Raw genomic sequence first — 21,795 nt, forward strand, 5'->3', positions numbered from 1 at the left:
AATTAAGTTCATAACCAGAGGTGTCAGGACAGGAAACGGAAAGCTATTTCATTTCAACAACAACCTCAGCCCCTACACCTTCTGAATTTCCTCATATATTGCTCACATTTATGTCCCATATCTTAGTTAAGTCTTGTCTCACCAGCCTGGAGCTACAAACTACTAGTCTGGAACCAAGATCAATCTACAAAATGTCAAAATATAATGAGAAAGAGTGGAGGAAGAGACTGTATAGTTTAGTGAGATGGAACAAGTATATGAAGTCGTTCACCTCTAAGTCATTGCTTTGAATTCTCTTGACTCAGTAATGAATGTGCTCTTCTCCTTTATTATTTCAACATTGCTTGGTGACCTATGTAGAATGCCCCGTTGGTCTTAATCCAGCTACTTGTTGACTGGTGTCCATATCATAGAATGCATCACTTCAGTTGACATTAATTGAATTTTTTCACTCTTGTGGTTATATCAGTTGAGAACTCCAAGCAGAGAAAGTGATACTGTAACAGAAATCACATTACAGCCAATTCTATAACTTCTAACACTTCATTGGACTCTGTTCCTTCATCAACAATAGGAATTCAGAGGAGTCAATGAGCTAAAATTCAGCCCCATCTAGTGCTGCTACCAACTCTCAAAAATAAAACACCAAAATAGAACAAAAATGGGTTTGGGGTGTTCCTTAAGCAAACCTCACAAGGAATTCTGAGTGAATTTAAAAAGAAGATTATCTATATTTCTCAGGGGGTTTCCTTAAGTTGTCACTGCATTTTGCCTAAAGCAAACTTCAAAGTGAATCTGGTGTGCTTCTTAGGAATTTTGATCAGACAAGCAACATTTCTTGCATGGGTTTTATCATCTCCCAAGCCTTACCCGATTGAAAAATACATGATCTGAATGGACAGCTCCTTGAAACTGTGTGTTCCTTTAATTCAATACTGATCGTTAGCAGATGCAAAATCAAGCACTAGTGTGTAATATGTAATAGGTAATCATTCTCAAGAGTCTAGCTCTTTGCACCTGCAAGGAAAAACTTGGGTATTTTTAGATTAGGAAACCCAACAGATGCAATGAGTAGGAGGAAGAGGTCACACAATGCTTACAAATTGTCTAGGGCACGGTCCCGCAGAATATCTCACAATCTTAATTTATCAGAAAATATCTGGAGGAGCAGAATAAAAGAGTGTAACAAGGTGTTTCTCCACCCCTATGTTTATACGTTCAAAGTATATAATAAAAAGACTATAAGCCTATTCATACACTTGTAGGACATTCAAATATAGCATCAAGAACCAGGGTCATGCTCCCAGGCTGGTCCTCCCTCAATTTCAATTATTTATTTCCTAAAATTCATATACTGTTTGAGCATAGAAAACATTTCAAAGCATTTTTTAAATGCACACTTTCCCACTAAGATATGATTTTTTTGTATACATTAGTACACGTTAGTTGGTTGAAGAGCTGCAACACAAAATCTGGAGAAGTGCAAATTTGTGTCTGTTTCAATTCACCCATTGTTTCTGAAAGAGTGATTCAGGTAGGTTTGCATCAAAATGTGAATCAAACCAATTTCACCCCTTACGTCTACTTTTCCTACTAGCAATTAATGTTCATCTAGTCGTATGGCCACCTGATGTGCTGGTTCTCACGACATAAAAGAATCCTGGGAATTATTCTTTGGTGAAGGAACTCTCCCTTTCCCAAGCATTCCTTCCCTGGGAAGAGAAAATGACTGTTACATACATACTTTCATGATGTAGATACATGCATTATTTTATACAAGGACATCTGTACATTTTATTCAACAATTGTACTTCCCGTGTCAAATTCCATCGAATGATGCATTGCAGAGGCACCAATACTCCACAGGATAAATAAAAGGAAGGATTGTAATTCTAATACAGTCCTGGGTAAACAGCTCTGTGTGGCCCGATTCCAACATCAGCACTTCATTTTAATGATAACTGCAGCTCTGGTGTTCATTCTAAAATCCTTAAATGTACTTAACAACCTGTTTATGCTTGGAGTGTATTGAGTTTATGGGGATAGCTAAATGAAGCAGATAAGTATATTATGTAAAACTGTACTCTGAAATGCTTATTCTAGCAGTTAGTATGCATCTGGAGTGAATTTGTAGACTGTTATGTAATGGTTTCATGCATACTAAATAAAGGATATTCATTTTAATTTAGAAGCACACAATTATATAGGAAGCACAAAGAAGTCAATGAACCAATCTCAGATTGGGCACTGTGAAAACAGGTATGGCCATTTGGAATTCAGCATTAATATTTTATGCTTCCAAATGCTCCTTGTATGCAGGTAATGAGGTATTCAGGCATGGATCAGCAGCTGTAGTCATTAAAGTTATACATCTATTATGTATATTAAAACTTTGTTTAACACCAGGGTCTTATTTTCCTTTCCTCTCCGTAACAAACCATTTTCTCAAACAAACACAAAGCTAGTTTGGAAGACCTAATCTCATCTGCCTAGCCCTCACATATAGAGACATCTTTTGTTTTGTTCCTTCCTCTTTTCTTTTTCCAGAAACCCATCATTACATTTTATTAGGCACACCAACACATCACAGGTGAAATAAAGGATGTGCTTAGAGCACCCCTATTCTCTTACCAGCTATCACACCCACCTACATGGAAGGAGGAAGGCTGTTTTCCCACTGGCTGTAGTTGTAGCCATTTACTACTCTGCAACAGCCTTCTCCTCCACTCATTGTATAATAATGTTATTTACCCTTAAACTTGTCTGCATAAATTTTAAAATGTGCCTTTGTTATATGCCTCACTTATATCTTACACAACCCACCTAGAACTTTTTCTTTTAAAAAATAGTTGTCTCAACATGAAACTTCTCCACATGGTCTCTGAAATACTGAAAACAGCAAAAATAATCCTGACAAGTTTGAAAATATGGATGGGTGGAAGGCTATGGCAGCTTGCTCCACCAATTATCTTCAGGAAACCATGAATGAATTCAGAAAGACAAATCCACAGAGTAGCAATGTTACTGGAAGGATCATATGCAAAACTATAGGTAGAAATGCTGTTGTGGGATTTCCTTACCGTGTTCTACTGCCTTTATTCTGTTCTGAATTTTCAATGTGTTTTCTAAAAGTTATGTTAAGGGGAAAAAGAGACTCTGATACAACACACACAGAAACACATGCATAAATCTGCAAGGCGTGAATCATAAAGGCAACAATCCAAGCAAACACTAAATAGTCTTACAAATACAGTATGATAAAATGCAATGCAATTAAACTAGCCCAAACGATATGGTGGAAATACTGGAGAATATTCAGGATGCACTTGGGTAACTCTTCTTGGAAAAAAATAAGTGATTGAGCTGTGAGACCATGTGCTAGAGTCAGCTAGGACAAGCAGCCAATATGCCCTCCAGATGTGGATTGCAACTCCTGTCATCCAGCATGGCCAATGGTCAGGGAAGTTGGGAGATATAGTCCAAAGCATCTGTTGGCTGTTGTTGTTACAGGACTTGAGAATGAATTGCTATTGGTCCACTTTTCTCAGTGTAGCCCTCCAGCTGAACCCAGGAAGAATCTTAAGATGTTGGGATGATGGCTAATATGGAAGCAAGAGAAAGGAAGGATAAATCAATAGTAACTCTTTCCCACTGTTTCTCCAAGTACTTAGAGGAGAACAGAGATTTGTTTCTGGATGGTAATGCATTAGGGCCTATTGGACTTAGTAATCACCCCGTCCCAGGGGTAGGAGGTACAAAAGTTAAATGATGAGAACTCTGACCCACTGCCCTACTGGAAATGGCCTCCTCAGTCCCCTTCAGTCTGTTATCTCAGCTATGGCTCTTCTGTATATGCTGTGTATGTCAGTTCATTTTAATATATGAAATTGCTGTTGATGGGGAAAATCAGGGATCTCCTGCAAATAGTATGCTGGGCCATTATGGAAATCAGGAAACTAGTGTGCCACCCAGTCTTGCCTCTCACCTTCTTATTATTCATTTAATAAAGTGTCATGTTGCTTTTCAACACTAAAAGTCCTCTTGCAGCTCCTAAATCATAAAGAATAATAAAATAAATCTGCACCATCCATATCCAACCACTAAAACCACAAGTATTTTTTTAAAAAATGAAAATCTAACAGAACAGAATAAAACACCCCAGCAACCAGCACAACATCCTCAAAACACAATATGCTAAAAAAGAGTTGAAACAAGAGCAATAATACTCATTCTTTGGACTTCCAGGGTTCAACTTTCTTGCAGAACACAGAGAGCGGAGAATGAGCTGTGGGGAAGGGAGGCACACACAAAATGTCTGTTCCTTATAATTCTCCAGAATTTATAACACACACAAAAAACAATGGTGGACAAATTCAGTTTGGTTCATATGTGAATGCAAACACACCCAAATTATATGTGCACCCATCTCCCCTTCAAAATTCGCACTTCTCTGAATTTTGTAATGCAATTCTCCAGCCAAAATGACTAACGACTTATGTGTCCACAAATGCATACGCTGGGGAAAGTGTGCTTAAAAGTGTGTGTAGAGGAGTGAAAAAGTCACAAACAGGTGCATTATGTGAGGAGAAAACACTTGCAAAATTAAGGTGAATGGGCATTCAAAAATGTGTACATGAGGAGTAATGTGCACTAAAATGTAATTTATTTATTTATTTATTTATTTATTTTATATGGCAAACTGCTGCAGCAGTATGGTGAACTGAGCTTAACATTAGAAAAATCAGAAATTGCAAGAAACCAAAATTGAAAGATTTACCCCTCCCGACTTATCGCAATCCCTCTCCATGTGGGCATCCATGGATGAATCCATTGTATCTTCTGCATTCCTTCCACTGCTCCTTTGTAACTGTATTAGAATAATCTGATGAAAAGTACATGCTTCAGATGCTACTTTGAAACTGCTCTGCCTCCTGCACGTGACAATCTGTTTCCCAACTGCTGAATTCAAGCCCTGCATATCCTTTGGCTGATTTTCCCAAGGACATTTCTAAATTTGTCTGGCAGGGCAAGAAGCCTAGAATAAAATTTAAGATATTAACTGATGTAAAGGAAAGGGGTGGATTTGCCCTGCCAGACTTCAAACTCTATTATGAATCAGCAGCATTCTGCTGGTTGAAAGACTGGCTGCTTCTTGAGAATACAGACATTTTGGATTTAGAAGGTTTTAACGTTTTTGGGTGGCATGCATATCTGTGGTACGACAAGGTTAAAGCACACAAAGCATTTAAAAACCATATTGTCAGGAAAGCATTGTTTAATGTTTGGATTAGATATAAGGATTTATTGGAAAATAAAACCCCAAGGTGGTTGTCACCAATGGAGGCTAAGGCTCAGAAAAAACTCAATATGGAGGCCAAATGGCCAAAATATTGGGAACTTTTGGAGCAAGAAGGGGACAGACTGAAATTGCAGAGTTTTGAGAAATTAAAAGATAAAGTGCGAGATTGGCTTCACTATTATCAGATAATGGAGGCTTATAATTTGGATAAGAAAGTTGGTTTCCAGGTGGAAAAATCCAAATTGGAAACAGAACTGTTAGAACCCAAAACTAAGACTTTGTCAAAAATGTATAATTTGCTGTTGAAATGGAATACTCAGGATGAGACGGTTAAATCTGTAATGATTAAATGGGCACAAGACGTTGGACATAATATCATGTTTGCTGACTGGGAACAGTTATGGACCACAGGTATGAAGTTTACGGCATGTAATGCCTTAAGAGAGAATATTATGAAAATGATATACAGGTGGTACATGACCCCAGTCAAGCTTGCAAAAATCTATCATCTGCCCGATAATAAATGTTGGAAATGTAAGGAAAATGAAGGTACATTCTTTCACCTTTGGTGGACGTGCCCTAGGATTAAGGCTTTCTGGGAAATGATATATAATGAATTAAAAAAGGTATTTAAATATACCTTCTTGAAGAAACCAGAGGCCTTTCTCTTGGGCATGGTCGGCCAATTGGTGTTAAAGAAGGACAGAACGTTTTTTATGTATGCCACAACAGCAGCAAGAATACTCATTGCAAAGTATTGGAAGACGCAAGATTTACCCACTCTGGAAGAATGGCAGATGAAGCTGATTGACTGTATGGGATTGGCAGAAATGACTGGCAGAATCCGTGACCAGGGAGAAGAGTCGGCAGAAGAAGATTGGAATTTTTTAAAAAATATATATATATTTATTAGCTTTTCACACATTATAAAGACACATATCACAACAAAAAACAAAAACATAAACCATAAACACACACAAAACACAAAAAACACCACAAGTATAATTTCAATCACTTATTTTCATAAAACTTATTTTCCCGACCTCCTCACACCTCCCCCTACTGCATTCCAATCCCTAATTAATTTTGATCAACAAATCCCTCCCTAATTTTCTAATAAATAATTTTAACCTTTCTTTTCATATTACATAATGGTTACAGCATACAACCTCATATTTTCCAAATCCACAACGTCTTAGCATTCAACAATTTTACAATGTTTCTTAAGATAGTCTTTAAATTTCTTCCAATCTTCTTCCACCATCTCTTTTCCCTGGTCTCGGATTCTGCCGGTCATCTCTGCCAATCCCATATAGTCTATAACTTTCATCTGCCATTCTTCCACGGTGGGTAGTTCTTCTGTCTTCCAATACTTTGCGATAAGTATTCTTGCTGCTGTTGTAGCATACATAAAAAAGGTCCTATCCTTCTTTGGCACCATCTGGCCGACCATAGAAGATTGGAAAAAATTTAAGGACTATTTACAGAAATATTGTAAAATTAAGGAATGTTGAATGATGTTGGATTGAAATTAAGTGGTTTCTAGCTGTAATGGATAATAACCTAAGATGTTGGATAGAAAATAAGGTGTTTTTATAAGCTGTAATGCTTTGAGATAAGGATTTGCTGAACAAATAATTTGAATTGGACTACAAGAAGGGGAGGTATGAGGAGGTCAGGGAAATATGTCATTGAAAATTAAGTATTGTGAACTATATGTGTTTTAAATTTTTTTTGTTTGTTTTTTGTTTGTATAAAAATTGAAAATTTTAATAAATATCTTTTAAAAAAAAAGATTTTCCCAAGGAGATCCCTTTTCGGTGTTCATAAAATTCAATAAAATATCCCCAGCTCATTAAAGTGAAAGGATGCTATTACGCACACAAAAAACACAGCGTTGCAGGTTTTAATGTTCCCAGTCCAAATAAACCCAAAAAACAGATTCTTGAAGTGTACTTGGTAGTATGTACCTTCAGGGAGACAAAGACGAAATAAATCTGCAGCAGAAAGAACTGTGCCAAAGGAATGTGGCATCATAAATCCCCTTTCATCAGAAACTGTCACATTACAATGGTATCTCCCCCCACCTCTCTCTCTCTCTCTCTCTCTCTCTCTCTCTCTCTCTCTCTCTCTCTCTCAGTGTAGGTTCACTGTACAGCACAGAAAGGCTGTGTATTCTGCCCCTGAGGCATAAAACAACTTTGATACACAAGGGGAAATAAGGAAAGCATGAAGGGCAGGATGGCAAGTTTTCTTTCATTAAGAAATTGGCATGCATATACTGTCAGTCTCGGGTGGGTTTGCATGGAATCTTGTTCTCAAATGGATAAAAGTGTGCAAGCCCTTCTGAATCAAAGCAGAATCAAAGAGAGCAGCATCTGAGGCTTTGCTGCCAAAGAGACAGCTCGTCAGCAGCCTGCTGTATGACTCAGACACATGCAAGAACTGCTGGCCTAGCTTCCTGCTTCAGTTGTCAATATAAGTTTGATGCTAACGGCAATCCAATTCTTTTCTTTTCATGTCAGCTTCTACCATTACAGGCCAGATCTGCAAGCCTCAGTGATACAATTAGAACTTTCCTCCACAAGTAGCAGCATTGATTTAATTGTCAAGGGACTAAGAGGCTGGCAAGTTTTAAACAGGAGTTTGATAGATTTATGAGCGGTGCTGAATGTTGAGCTCCAAACCTGGTGTTTCTGTCATCCAAAGAGATTCAGAAGGTGAGCCCTCTCCCACTGCACACAAACACTTTTGCATATTCCAGTTGTTTTTCTCTTACAGCGGATCAACAGAAGTCGCATCAGCAATATGACAGGGGGCGGTCTTTAAGTTATCTGACAAATTGCATTGATGGTGAGTGGTGCTTTGATTTGCTAGTGAAATTATTCAATGCCTTCCACGGCTACAATTTCCATAGTTGTTGGCATGTCCTCAGTCTGGGTTTTGTTTGTTTTTTGACAGCTAAGAACACAGAGCTGCTCAACTCTGATGCAACTCAGTCCCTGACCCAACTCAAGGAACCTTGTTAATGGCGACATCAGACTCAGAAATGTTTGAAATTGCCTCAATTTACTTTCTAATCTGTAGTACACAGAGACCTAATGTACACTCCTAAGATTTTAAATTCTTTTGATTGGAAACCACTAAATGGTTCCGAGTTGGATCAGGAACATGTTCCAGATCATGCTATATGCAGACATTGAGTTCTTTGAAATAAAAATCACCAGCTAACTCCATGCTTTTATTTATATATATTACAAAAGCATATTGTGTATTTGAGCTTGTGTGTGTGTGTGACTTAGCCCTAAAAATTTTCCCAGGCACACCGAGGCATTGGCTATGTGGCAAATTACTATTAAACTATGTAAATTAACTCATATTTATGTTATTTTACAATGTGTGATCTTACAAACAAGGTGTTACTGTTCTGCCTGGAATGCTACGGTTTCCAAAAGTTTCTTTGTACATTTTGACATACCCAGTGTAAACAGACATTGGTGCTAATTAGTAATTATCCCAGTGTTGGTGCAACACCAGGGCAGTGTTTATGTTGTGATGTTTCCATTCTTTAAAAAAAAATGCTGGGGGAACTATTATTTACATTAAGAGATCCCCCCCCAACTCACACTTGTTTAAAAAATATAGTCAAGTATTTCAAATAACACACTTTGTGAACTAAGCTGTAATCTGTGAGTCACTGGAAAAATATTGTTTATAGTTCTTAACATACAGTACATCTTAGGTACATTGCTGGAAGAAATAAAGGCAAAAGGAGATTAGGCAACAGGCTTTGATCTTCTTATTAAGAGCAAGTTTAAGATGACATCACAAATATGGAAGCATTTTTAAGGACCTACACATATGTTCTATTTTGAAAAAGAACAATAAAGCTGTTGTTGAAAGTTTCACTTTGGTTCCAACATAAGATCTCTTGTCTAGATAACTGCAACATACATTTTTACATCTGTGTTTCATTATGTCGGATAATGACCTTTCAAAAGCATGCATTTAAGTAATACCACAGCTAATGATGACATCTGATGGTCGGTTGGATGTTACTCTCTTTGATACAATAGTTATCTGATGTTAAAAGTATTTAAAGTGCATGGTGCATGATAGCTCCATGCTCAAGTGATTACTGAACAGTAATGCAAAATGACAGTGAAAGCTCCTGCTTTTAATAGGGATGGAATGCCTACCTTGCCAGGTAGCCTAATATTTATTTGAGTTTTCATAGGACTGGGATTATGTTGTGGGTCAAAACATGAACTTGCTTTGGATGAAAGCTGAACAAAATAAAAACTTGAGCTCAACTAGGTCAGTTTGAAAAAAACATAGCATATTGTGCTGGTAAGTTAAGGCAGCTGCATCCTTGGAGAAAGCCAAAGCTCTGTGAGCCAGCATATAAGCTATGTTATAAGAACATTAATGGAAACAGGCAAACTTTTAAAAAGAGCTTCTCTTTGGCTTCCTTCCACCCTTAAGCACAAATACCCAGAGAAAAAGTCAATCCAGCCTGAACGACTGAATCTGACAGTCTGGGGTCAAAACCACCCCTAGTGGTTGAGGTTTTCATCCTAAATCAGACGTTGAAACTCAGCCCTCTCAAAAATGTTTACACATCTCAGTGAACTAGATAAAAGCAAAGGTTTGTTTGGAGCTGTCTCGTTGGGTAAAAGCAGGGGTTATGGCGGTGCATCATAGAAACAAACTTACAGGATGAAACTTTGCTTACTTTCAGAAAACACTGGTCTCGTATCATTGGACAACAGCTCCTATCAGACACAGTCAACATACCCAGGGATTATGGGAGTTGTAGTCCAGAAACATCTTCAGGGTACTACATTGTCTACCTGTGATGTACGTAATAATTTAAAAGGTGAAAGACAGAAGGGCTATGCTTGGAGAGTGTAAGTTTCAATAAAAAGGCCCTTAGGCGTGCAAACGCAGGAGCCCCAGGGAGATGCTGTGGTTCTTAAATAATGGTCTTCTATGGGCTTCTGTGCTGCTTCTTTAATTCAGACATCATGGCCAAACTGTGGATCTCTGTGCTTTCCACTGTGGCATCCCTCCTCCCCTTATGCACGCCAATTCACTTCTCCCTCTTACTGCACAGTAATCATTCTTCATTGTAACATACGAATTAGGCAAACTGTGATGTTAAAAGGTAAAGGACCCCTGACCGTTAAGTCCAATCGCGAACGACTATGGGGTTGTGGCACTTTTCTCACTTTACTGACCAAGGGAGCCGATGTTTGTCCGCAGACAGTTTTTCAGGGTCATGTGGCCAGCATGGAGTGGTACCTATTTATCTACTTGCATTTTGACGTGCTTTCGAACTGCTAGGATGGCAGGAGCTGGGACCGATCAATGGGAGCTCACCCAGTTGCGGGGATTTGAACCGCCGACCTTCTGATCAGCAAGCCTAAGGCTCAGTGGTTTAGACTATAATTAGAATAGTAAATATATCTTAAAGAGTGGTTTTAGAGAGCTCAACAAAGTAATGCATATGAAGCACCTTGGAAACCCCCAAGCACTGCATGACTGATGAAAAAGAATTAGCTAAGCTGTAAGAAAATCCACGTGTCATTTAAAGGGTGGCGGATATTAGGTTATGGATCCCTCACCCGATCAAACTTTGAAATATTATATTAGGGAAAATCACTTTGCCAAAATGTGTGTGTTAGGCAAAATTACATACAAAATGCATGTGTTAGGAGAAATTCACACAAAATGCTTATGAATTTTCATGAGGACTTTTAAAAATGATAGCAGCTGTGAACTGATGTGGAAATGTAGAGAACTGAACTTGAGGCTGGGGAGGTGAGAAATGGAAAAACAAACCCCAAATAGACACCCATCCCTAGTACAGTCGTACCTTGGTTTTCGAACAGCTTAGTTCTTGAATGTTTTGGCTCCCAAACAACGCAAACCTGGAAGTGACTGCTCCGGTTTGTGAACTATTTTTGGAAGCCAAATGTCCGATGGGGATTCCACAGCTTCTGATTGGCTGCAGGAGTTCCTTCAGCCAATCAGAAGCTGCATTTTGGTTTCTGAATGTTTTGGAAGCCGAACGGACTTCTAGAACGGACTGTGTTTAACTTCCAAGGTACGACTGTACTGATACCATGTTGTCTGAAGCAGATTGCAGGCAATGAGATGGGCCAACAAATATAAGTGAATTATTTTATCTGTATTTCTAAACACTTTGATATGCCAGGAGAAGACCAAACATCCAGTAGTGTCCAATGGAAGCCAGAGACAAGTCAAGCAGGTGCATTCCCAAGAAACTGGTGCAATGGTGTGGTCTAGCTGTGGTAGGCACTGCTGAATGCTGACATCTTCCTGGTCTCACTTGCTTACCATGCAGTGCCTCCCTCTTTCAGGAACCTCAGAGAAGAGTTGTTGCAAAAATGCAAAAGCTGCACAAGGCAGAGAAGGCATTCAAGAATCCCATAACTGAGTACCTGCAGCAGCCTCACAGCTGTCTGTTGTTCCATGATATTAGAGCTTGTCTGGGTATATACTCAGAAGTGAGTGCTGGCACCATTCCTGGCTGCACTTGAGGGCCTTGTACCTTTGTTTAATGGGAAACAGCCACAGTATAGTCTGTACCGTCAGATATTCATTATTATATCAAAATTAAATTACAACCATGAGCTGGACAGTGTAGGTTGATGTGGAAGGCACTAATCTCCTACAGGCAGGGAGGGGGCTATGTTTTGCATGACCACTTCCTCAGTTCCAGACTAGCTCTGATTCTGAGAATCTTATTCTTCCCTCAGCCACCCATGCGTGTGCACACACACACCATAAGCTGAGAGATGTATTGCAGTCTCTTTTGGGGAAATGATTTTAATGGGAATTAAAAATATGGCATTTCCCCCACAATGATGGTGTCTATTTCCGCAATGATGGTATTTGTCATTACTTAACAGTTTAATGCTTACACACCAAGAGTAAGAGGATAATGTAACATTTCAAACAGCTCTGCAGACAGAACTCATCACTTTAAGGCTTATGGAGGGAGGGGTGGAAATCGCACAATCTCTCCAGTTGTTATAGTAATGATGCTGGTTTCCTGTTCACTCAAAGGGTAATTAATGAAGAATGTGCCTCAATGGCACATACCAGGCAGCTAAGGTAATACCTTATGTACACATTTTTGCTCTATATTATGCACAATACAGGGCTTGTTTTCTTTCTCTTTCTCTGACAAGCATCCAAATCACTAGGTAACCTAAATACAGAGCACCAACTGGCAAGTACTTCACTGAAAATATATAGATTTCCACTGATTCAGGCACAGCATGTTGTTCATCTGAGAGAGAGTAAAAACTGCATTAAATACTTCCAATATAAACATGGCAAACGACCAGCTTAAAGGAAGGGGGAAGGAGGACATTTTGAATTTCTTTTCTTTTCCATTCCTTCTACTTATTTTCAAAACCTACTGCATTTAACATTGCACTAACCCAACTTTCCCCAACCTGGTCCCCTCCAGACATTGTTGAACTACCACTCCCATCCACCCCAGTCAGCCTGACAAGGGGTCAGGAATTATGGGAGTTGCAGTCTTAACATTAGGGCATGCTGAACTAACTCTCCTTTCTTTCCAATAAACTAATTTAATTGTTGGATTATTTACATATGGTGGGAGTTGCTGAAACAAAGTGAAAAATGAACACTGGGGAACAATATCAGATTGTTCATAGAGTATTATTCAAATACGTGTTACAAATTTGGATAAGTATGTAAGTGCTCATACTCTATTTGCAATACATGTGTAAATCTCTTTGTTGGGGACTTTGAATGAATTTATTAATACGGTCACAGACCAGCATCAACACACACAATATCACAGATCATAAAAAATATCAGAAATACAAAGGACAATATGAATATAACAAGGATTTAAATATAAAAATTAAAATTAATTATTAGCGTGCCCCCTGTAATTAACATTTAGGGGTTTGGTCACTATGGGATACCACTTGCTTCCTGCGATTGATTGCAGACGCACAGAATTTAGCTACATTTAATGTAGTCTTGGGATTCTTGTCCTCTAGCAGTAGTTTTAAACTATGGTGTTCCGATTCTTTCCTGGACTTTTGCAAAACAGGTGTAATAAAAGTCAAACGTATATCCTCATAAAGATGACAACGTAATAGTACATGTGAAGCAGTTTCAACTTCCAACGAGCCACAAGGGCAGACCCGTGCTATGTATGGTTTACCCTCAAATCTGCCCTGAAGTAAGGCAGAAGGGAGAACGTTGAATCTGGCGAGGGTAAAAGACCGTCTGTATTTGGGTATCTGAATACCTGACAGATAGTTAGCTGGAGAGAAACCTCTCCCATGGTCCCTTATTGCTGGATGTTTAATCATTTCGCTCATGTGGCATTGTAATTCTACGTCCCAGATACGCTGGCGAATTGTAGTCCTAGCTTTCTCGAAGCCTGTCGCTATCAGGGTCTGTTGTGGGATCCCCAAGCCTTTAAGCTTTTCCAGCAGTGTAGCTTTCCATTTGGATTGGTAGGTATCTAATAAGGTTAAAGGTGTCAGCCCAACTGGGAAGAAAATAAGCTTTAGCCAATAATGGATCTTCAATATCCATATCCGAGTACTGATAGGAATTTGCCCAACCTCCAAACGGACCGCTATGTTGGATACGCAAGAGGGGATCCCCAGCAGGCAGCGGAAAAACTTAGTTTGGAATGCCTCTAACAGAGTAAGGTTTTTAAAGCTGCAGATCTGGGATCCATATAACAGTTGTGATAGTATTTTGGCAGCAAAGACCTGGGAGGCTGCCGGTATGTGTTGGCCCCCTTTCCTATAGAAGAATCTTATTAACGCTTTGGGAGATCTTTCTGCATTTGCAATAGTATTATTAATCTGAAAGCGCCAGGAGCACCTTTCCTGGAAGGTTACACCCAGGTATTTAAAGGTTGCTACCTGTTCTATTGAGCGATTGTCTATTCTCCATTTGTGCCTCCTCCTTTTTTTAGAGAACACCATGGCTTTGGATTTGTTGTAGTTAATTGTTAGTTGTTCGATGCTGCAGTATTTGGTAAGAGATCTCAAAAGTTTTCTTAATCCAACACAAGAAAAAGAAATTAAGACTGTGTCATCTGCATATAAAAGGACCGAGAGGGATGTACCAGCCAATTTGGGGGGATGGGCATTTTCTTTCTCCATATTTCCTACTAGCGAGTTGATATAGAAGTTAAATAGAGTAGGCGCAAGGACACACCCTTGCCTGACCCCCTGGTGGATTTGGATTTCCTTGGATAGGTGGCCCTGTCGGTCACACCTTACCCGGATCCGTGTATTTTCATATAGACTGTGGATGAGATACAGTAGGCGTTTGTTTATATTTGCGGCGCTTAGCTTTCCCCAAAGCCTGTCCCTCGGTATTAAATCGAAAGCAGATTTGAAATCTATAAATGCCACGTATAGGGAACCTCCTTTTCTTGATGTATATTTCTCCACGAGATGTTGGAGAACAAGGCCCTGGTCTAAAGTTGACCGATTTGCCCTAAAACCAGCCTGTGCTTCTGAAAGAATGTGGTCTTGTTCCAACCAGTCCACTAATTTGTCACATAGGTGGGCAGTGTACAATTTGCTAATGATACTTAGGAGGCTGATTGGCCTGTAATTAGCCGGATCTGATCGGCTCCCTTTCTTGAATAAAGGGATGATGATTGCTAGTCCCCAGTCCTCAGGGAAAGTGGCTGATTGATCTATGCTGGTAAATAGGGCAGCTAGCACAGGGGCCCACCATTCAACATTAGCCTTAAGGAGTTCCGGTGTAATGTTGTCTACGCCGGGTGCTTTTCCAGGTTTAAGGGATTGGATGAGCCTATAGATCTCTTCTGTTGCTACTGGGGGCCATTCGGCGCCAATATCACTCGGAGCTGGGGGCATGGCCTGCAGATGTTGATTTGATGTATATAAGGATAGAAAGTAAGCCTCCCAAATCCCAACTGGTATAGTATAATCAATTTCAATCGGGGAGTCTTGCCAACTTTTCGCGACTATTTTCCAAAAAGTGGCCGAGTCTTTCCTTCGAGAGGCCTCTAATAAACGTTGCCACTCCCCCCTTTGGGCCTGAAGCTTTTTCTTTTTAATCAGATCTTTATATTTACGTTTGGCTTCGAAACATTCCGCTGGAAGCAAGGGTAGGTTCGCTGATTTGTAATTCCTGTACTTATCCAGCAAAGAACGCTTCGTAGCAATACATTCCTGATCAAACCAGGGTTTGGATTTGTTGGGGAATAAAGGTTGGCGCGATGTCTTTTTTTGGATCAGGTGAGGTTGCAAAAGTGAGATCAGATCCTGGAACAAGATTATTCTAGATTCAGAACATGGTGAGTTTAAGAGATTATCTCTTCTCATGAGGAATATGTCCGAGTATAGCCTTTCAGATGTTTCGGCATTCAGCTTTTCGGACCATCTAATACGTGAGTATCTCAACTCCATGTTGGAGGACCTGGGGGCTTCAAGTTTATCATTACAAAATAAGTCTTTTCTTGCATCCAGGAGGAGGCAGAGCGGTAAGTGATCACTATCAACCCTCTCCTCCACTTTGCACTCAAGGGCTCTATTTAAGAGATTAAATGATACCATAACATAGTCAATAGTGGAAGCTCCTGCATTTGATATAAAAGTAAATTCCCCACAAGTCTCCCCATTCTTGCGCCCATTTAGTATGACCAGGTCCAGCTTGTTAGAAAGACGCAATAGGCACAGACCTGCATAATTACATCCCTTATCTTTTGAGAGTCTGGTGGGTATAAGATGGTTTTCTTCCACGATGGGTGGCGAGTCGTGGAAGTGTGCATATAGTGCTTCGCCAGACTGGCCAATTCTGGCATTAAGATCACCAGCCACTAGCACTGAAGCTGCAGGGGTTTGAATTATCAAACCATCAATGTATGTTTCCAGCCCATGCCAGGTGTTTTTAATCAGCTGCTTGCCTCTTTGGGGGGGGAGATATACATTAATCAATAGCAGGGTGAAGAATCTGCTTTTCACTAGTACGGCCATAGCCAGATGTTTCAGTGTCTCTAACTTTACTATGAACGCCCTCAACCTTGTAGATATTAAAATGCCTAGGCCACCCTTGACTCTCCCCCCTTTAGTGCTTGGAGACCCTGTGAGCGACATTGAGGAAAAGCCATTAACTTCTAGGTCCCCTGTGAGCCATGTCTCCTGTAAAAATACTATGTCGTAGCCTTGGATAAATTTAGAAAAGGATGGATCAGCTGCCTTTTTTTGCCATCCTGCGATATTCCATGATAAAAAGCTAAGGTTGGCTTTACCAAGATCCACTCCTTGTCAATTATCTTCCAAGGTACTGTTGGAGTTTACCATTCCACGTGGCAGCCGACTATCATCCTTACATGGAGAGCTGCCCAGGTATTCTATGGTGTCAGATGGTAAATATAGAGTGCTCACATTGGTAGACACTGGGCCTTTGCTATACAAGGCCTCCTCCTGGGGGTACTCTACCTGGTTGTAGCCTAATTCCGCTTCATCTAAATATCTCATTTTGGACCAGAAGCCTGGTGAGGTTTCCTTAGGCATGTTTTTCCTTATAGGGAGTGATGCATTGTTCTCCTTTGTGAGTTGTACTTTCTTAATTGCAGGTAGATTAATCTCTGCCTTTATCTGAAGGTTACGTGGTCGATGAGCCGCTGAATCGGGTTCTTGTGAGATGATCGTTTTGAGAGGGCTCTTGCTCTTTCTTTGGACATCCACCTTAGTTTCCTTATATAAGTCTCTCCCGGTCAGCTTATTTCTTAGCGTTTCTAATCTTTCTAGGATTTCAGCTTGTATTAAAGGTGGGAATGTCCAGAATTGACTAATTAAGGTATTTTCTTCAAAGGAGAAGTTGTGTGTGGAGGTGTCCAGTTCGCGAGGCGACTGGTGGTTATTCTGATATTCAGCTTTATTGTTTTCCACCACCTTTGAATAGATGTCTTTCTTATTTAATTTGATGAGTTGCGAGGGGGGGGCGGGCACTTCGAATAGGCGAGTCACTGTCAGGCCCTGGCCGCCATCTTGGACTGCTTTGTTGGGGACTTTGCTTAGGCAGAATGCACCATAACCAAGGGAATGATTTTGAGCTCAATGGGATTTATTTCCAGGTGAATGAGTATAGGATTGCATCTGTTTGAATTGTCATCCCATTCATGCAGTCAACCCTCAAAACTGGAGTTATGTGATGGAAAATTCTGTACTTCTGTGATGGTGGTGCACTGCATACCTCTATACAGGATCTAGGTTTGGGGATGGGAGTCATTATAACTCTTATAATCTTGTATTTTTAGATCTTCCCTCACCTCTCAAGACTTGTTAGCTGAAGAGTGGTCTGCATCATCTCTTCAAAAAATTGTCAACAGACGATCATGTGAAAAGCTACCAGTTTTGACACAACTATGAACCAACACCCTAACCATGTAGTGCATGTAATGGAAATTGTACTAAAAGGTCAAGACATCCATTATAAATTTTGAGTTTCTTTAAAAAATATTTGCTTAACCTGGGTGTATATCAGAGTCTGTTACACTCATAAAATCAACTGGTTTGAAGCCACTGAAGTATACCTCTAAAGAACGTTGTCATAAGACCATTTGTTTGGAATTCAGCCAAGAATCTAAGTGTCAGAGTCAATTTGGGCAATCTCTTTCATAAACAGTGTTTGCTTTGTTTTCTTAGCTTGCAGAAAGTAGAGGCATAACAATATGCTTATCTTATGTAATGGTGTTTTTTTTTGTCTCACCAACATAGGACTGTAGGATTCCTCCAATATAGGTACACATAGGACTGTAGCCTAGAAACCATATATAAAAAAATGTAATGGAGTAGCAGCAGAATTTATATTCAAGTATAAATCGCAGATCTATCTGAAAAGGAAAATGGTTTGCTTAAAGCCTTTTGAAAATTGGAAATGTCACTGTTAAGTTTTGTGTTCTCAGCAATAAAAAGATAAAAGTCAGGCAATCAATTACCTAATGTAAATTGTTTGCTCAGTGCTAGTCATGATTTCTTACTTGTTCTGGCTTCAGGTATAGAATTTCTCTATGAATCAACAACATGTATCTCACACGCTATATAAACTTCAAGGTTACATATTGTTCATTCAAAGCAAATAATTAAACCTTTTTAGCTGTTGTGTATACTGGTTAGAGTGCATTCTGCGGCAAAGTAAATATTTAAAAAGGCCACTAAAACAGCTCCTTAATGCATAGCATTCTTTCTTTGACATTTGGTTGCATTAACCACTCATATTGTCTCTTCTTTAAATTAATGTGCATATTTATTTGATATAACTGCATTACCTGACATTTGTAGCAGAAATAGCAGAATTAACCTTGTCCCATAAACAGGACATATATGCTGTGTGTCTGATTTTCAAACCAATTATGGTTACTATTTGTCTGGCTATATATTAGGCAACCTCGTCTTCCTGATAGTATTGAAAATTTCAGAATATATGTTATCAAAATGTAGCAGAGCCAATAACACAACACTAGTAAAGTGATTTCGGTTCTGCCCCAGGATATTCTGATGGCTTCAATGAAACTTCAATATTCCTTCTTTTGCGAAGTCCTGGAATTATGCAGTCCAGTTTCAATGGGCAATCCATTTAAATTGGGTCTACTCAGCAAACAAACTTATTTATAAACATAGAGGAACAGGGATACCATACCAAATAGATCTCTGCTGAAATATGAGAGGCCTCAGCAATATTGGCATTCAGCTGGTTCTTGAAGATAAACCTGTTTAGACAAAGATTTTCTTCATCTCCTGACCTGAACCTCTTGTTTTGTTTATTTCACATTTTAACTGTGGATGTTTATTTTAACGTCTTGATGGAATTCTTTTATTGTCTATTTTAATTATGCAATTTTAAAAATTGCTTTTATACTTGTAAACTACTTCGATGATGCCTTAGCATCAAGGTGCCACAACATTCAGGAAACTGCAAAATCTGGTGGATAATTTTGAATTTCCATTCGTCTGAAGGGTGCAGATATGTTCATTTCATGCAGCAATTTGCAAGAATCAAACTATTTTTCAAGCGTCCCCACTATTCTTTTTTTTTCTTTTGTAAGATTCCCAAGGCTCACATTTTCTCCACTACGCACCCACTGTTCTTCTCTGCTGACTTTGCGCCCTGTCAAACAAATGCAGATCCTGAAGCATAATATTGTACACCTAAGTTTCACATCCACATTTTGTTTGATTGTTGTAACCAGAACCTGTGCTATTGGCAGGAGTTTGAATGTGCTTTGAGGCAGGAAACCTGGAAGTTAACCCTCAAGAGTTCAGGAAATCTTTAGGGTGTCCTTTCGGGGTAGATTCATGTGAGAGGAGAGGAGGGGAAACCAGGTCTTACTGCTCTGTTGTAAATAGATGCAACAAAAAGTTGGCTGGAGAATAATATATTGTGTTTTGTTGAACCATGACCCTGAAGTTCGGCTTCCCTTTTTCAGGGGATGAGGGTGACTTAGAGGCAATAGAGGAATGATACACATGGCCAGTCTCAGAGGTGCTTTCAAACAAGCCAGACAGGGAAATGCCCCTCTGGCCCAATGACGTAGCATCGCCCTCATCAGACTCAAAGGACTCCATCACAGGGGCTTTAGTGATACCAGTCTCCCCCAGTCCATCAGAATAAAACACCTTTAACTGAAATGGCACCTTCCAATGAGGACAGGACTAGCGATAGGGACACAACTGCTGCTGCTAAAGTAATATCAGAGCTCTGTCCTGCCTGCCTGAGATTTACCATGCCTGAGATCAGTTACTATATTTAGCACTCCTTTCCTTTGCTAAGTTTTCAATGGATTGCACTTGAAACGTAGTCAAAAAACCTTTCCTCAAAATGAAGGCCAGTCCCCAATGGCTGGTTTGACTGCGTTTAGCACAGACATGCCTAAATTATAGTATCGTACTACAAAACACCCTGGATGAATGGAACCACTCTGTGCAGTTACCATTTTCTGCAATTAACAAACTACCATAATCTACATTTTTGGAAACAGCTCCCACTGCAGTGCACCACTCGATGACAAACCTGTTGATTGTGTGCTGTTTTCACATCGATGCATGCAGTGTTCCTTAGCACTCTGCAGTTGTAAGTGGTGAAAGCTGCTTAGGTCACACCTGATCTTGGCTGCCTGTCTTCTAATTGTGAGCAGGGCCACTTTCTCAATGTGCTATCTGAGGGTGGAGCCGGACATTATAAAAAAAGAGACATGAAATTGCATCTACACACTTTGCTTCAACATTCTCCCATCCCTGCAGACTCTCTCATATGTTAAAACTGGCAGAGAGTTGTTTTTTGGTTGTCTATATATTGTTTCACCACCTCCAAAAGTCCATGGAGCAGGGTAATTGCAATTTACCCTAATGAGTTCAACAGGGCTTAAAGTATAGTTTTTATTCTCCCTTAATGCATAGAAGGGGACGACAGAGGACGAGATGGTTGGACAGTGTCCTCGAAGCTACTAACATGAGTTTGACCAAACTGCGGGAGGCAGTGGAGGACAGAGGTGCCTGGCGTGCTCTGGTCCATGGGGTCACGAAGAGTTGGACACGACTAAACGACTAAACAACAACAATGCATAGGAGTGTACCACCGCCACAGGAATGTGTTGTCCCCTGTGTTACAAAGATCTACCTGGCCTCCATCAGAAGTCAGACATTTCATGACACTGGTCCCATGCTGTGGAACACACTCCCAGCAGAGATTAAGCAGAATCCTTACTTTTGACTATTAGGCATCTCTTTCAATACTTTTTCACACTTCCAGGACTATGCAGTTGTTTAAAATTTTCTTGAGTAGCCAGTCAATTTATTGATTGTTCTCTACTGCTTATAAAAACTGGGCTTTAAAATGTTTTTATATTTATGTACACTCCCCTAATAATTTATGTGAGATCAATATGTAAACTTTTACAAATAAATTTTTAAAAATAGTTGGGAATGGAAGAAATTAATTATGGTAACCCTTAATTTATGGACATTGGTAGAAGAGTTGAATCCTTAAAATAATAATACTAATAATAAATAATAATAAAGAGAAATAATAATAATAATAATAATAATAATAATAATAATAAGCTGGAAGTACCATCTGTATGGTTTTCTTGAAACTTGATGATTGAATTCAGGATCCATACAGGTGCCCATAATTGACAAAGTTATATACAAGTCCCTGGCAGGGCTCCGATCTAGGAATAGGCAAATTGTGGGTCCCCCCCAGTACCTCATTTCCCCAACTTTATTCAATTCTCTACATTCCCAATTACTCAAGAATTACACCAGCATTTTAGCACAAATTTATCTTAAGATGCACATTTTTAATGCTATTGTGCTTGATATGCAGAGCAATTTTCCCTAATGGAATGCATTTTTGTATGCTATTTTCACTAACACTTTCATTTTTGCATACAGCTTACTCCCGTATGCAACAGTATGCAA

The sequence above is a fragment of the Podarcis raffonei genome, chromosome 9 (genome assembly GCF_027172205.1).
Source record: "Podarcis raffonei isolate rPodRaf1 chromosome 9, rPodRaf1.pri, whole genome shotgun sequence".
NCBI classification, from domain to species: Eukaryota; Metazoa; Chordata; class Lepidosauria; order Squamata; family Lacertidae; genus Podarcis; species Podarcis raffonei.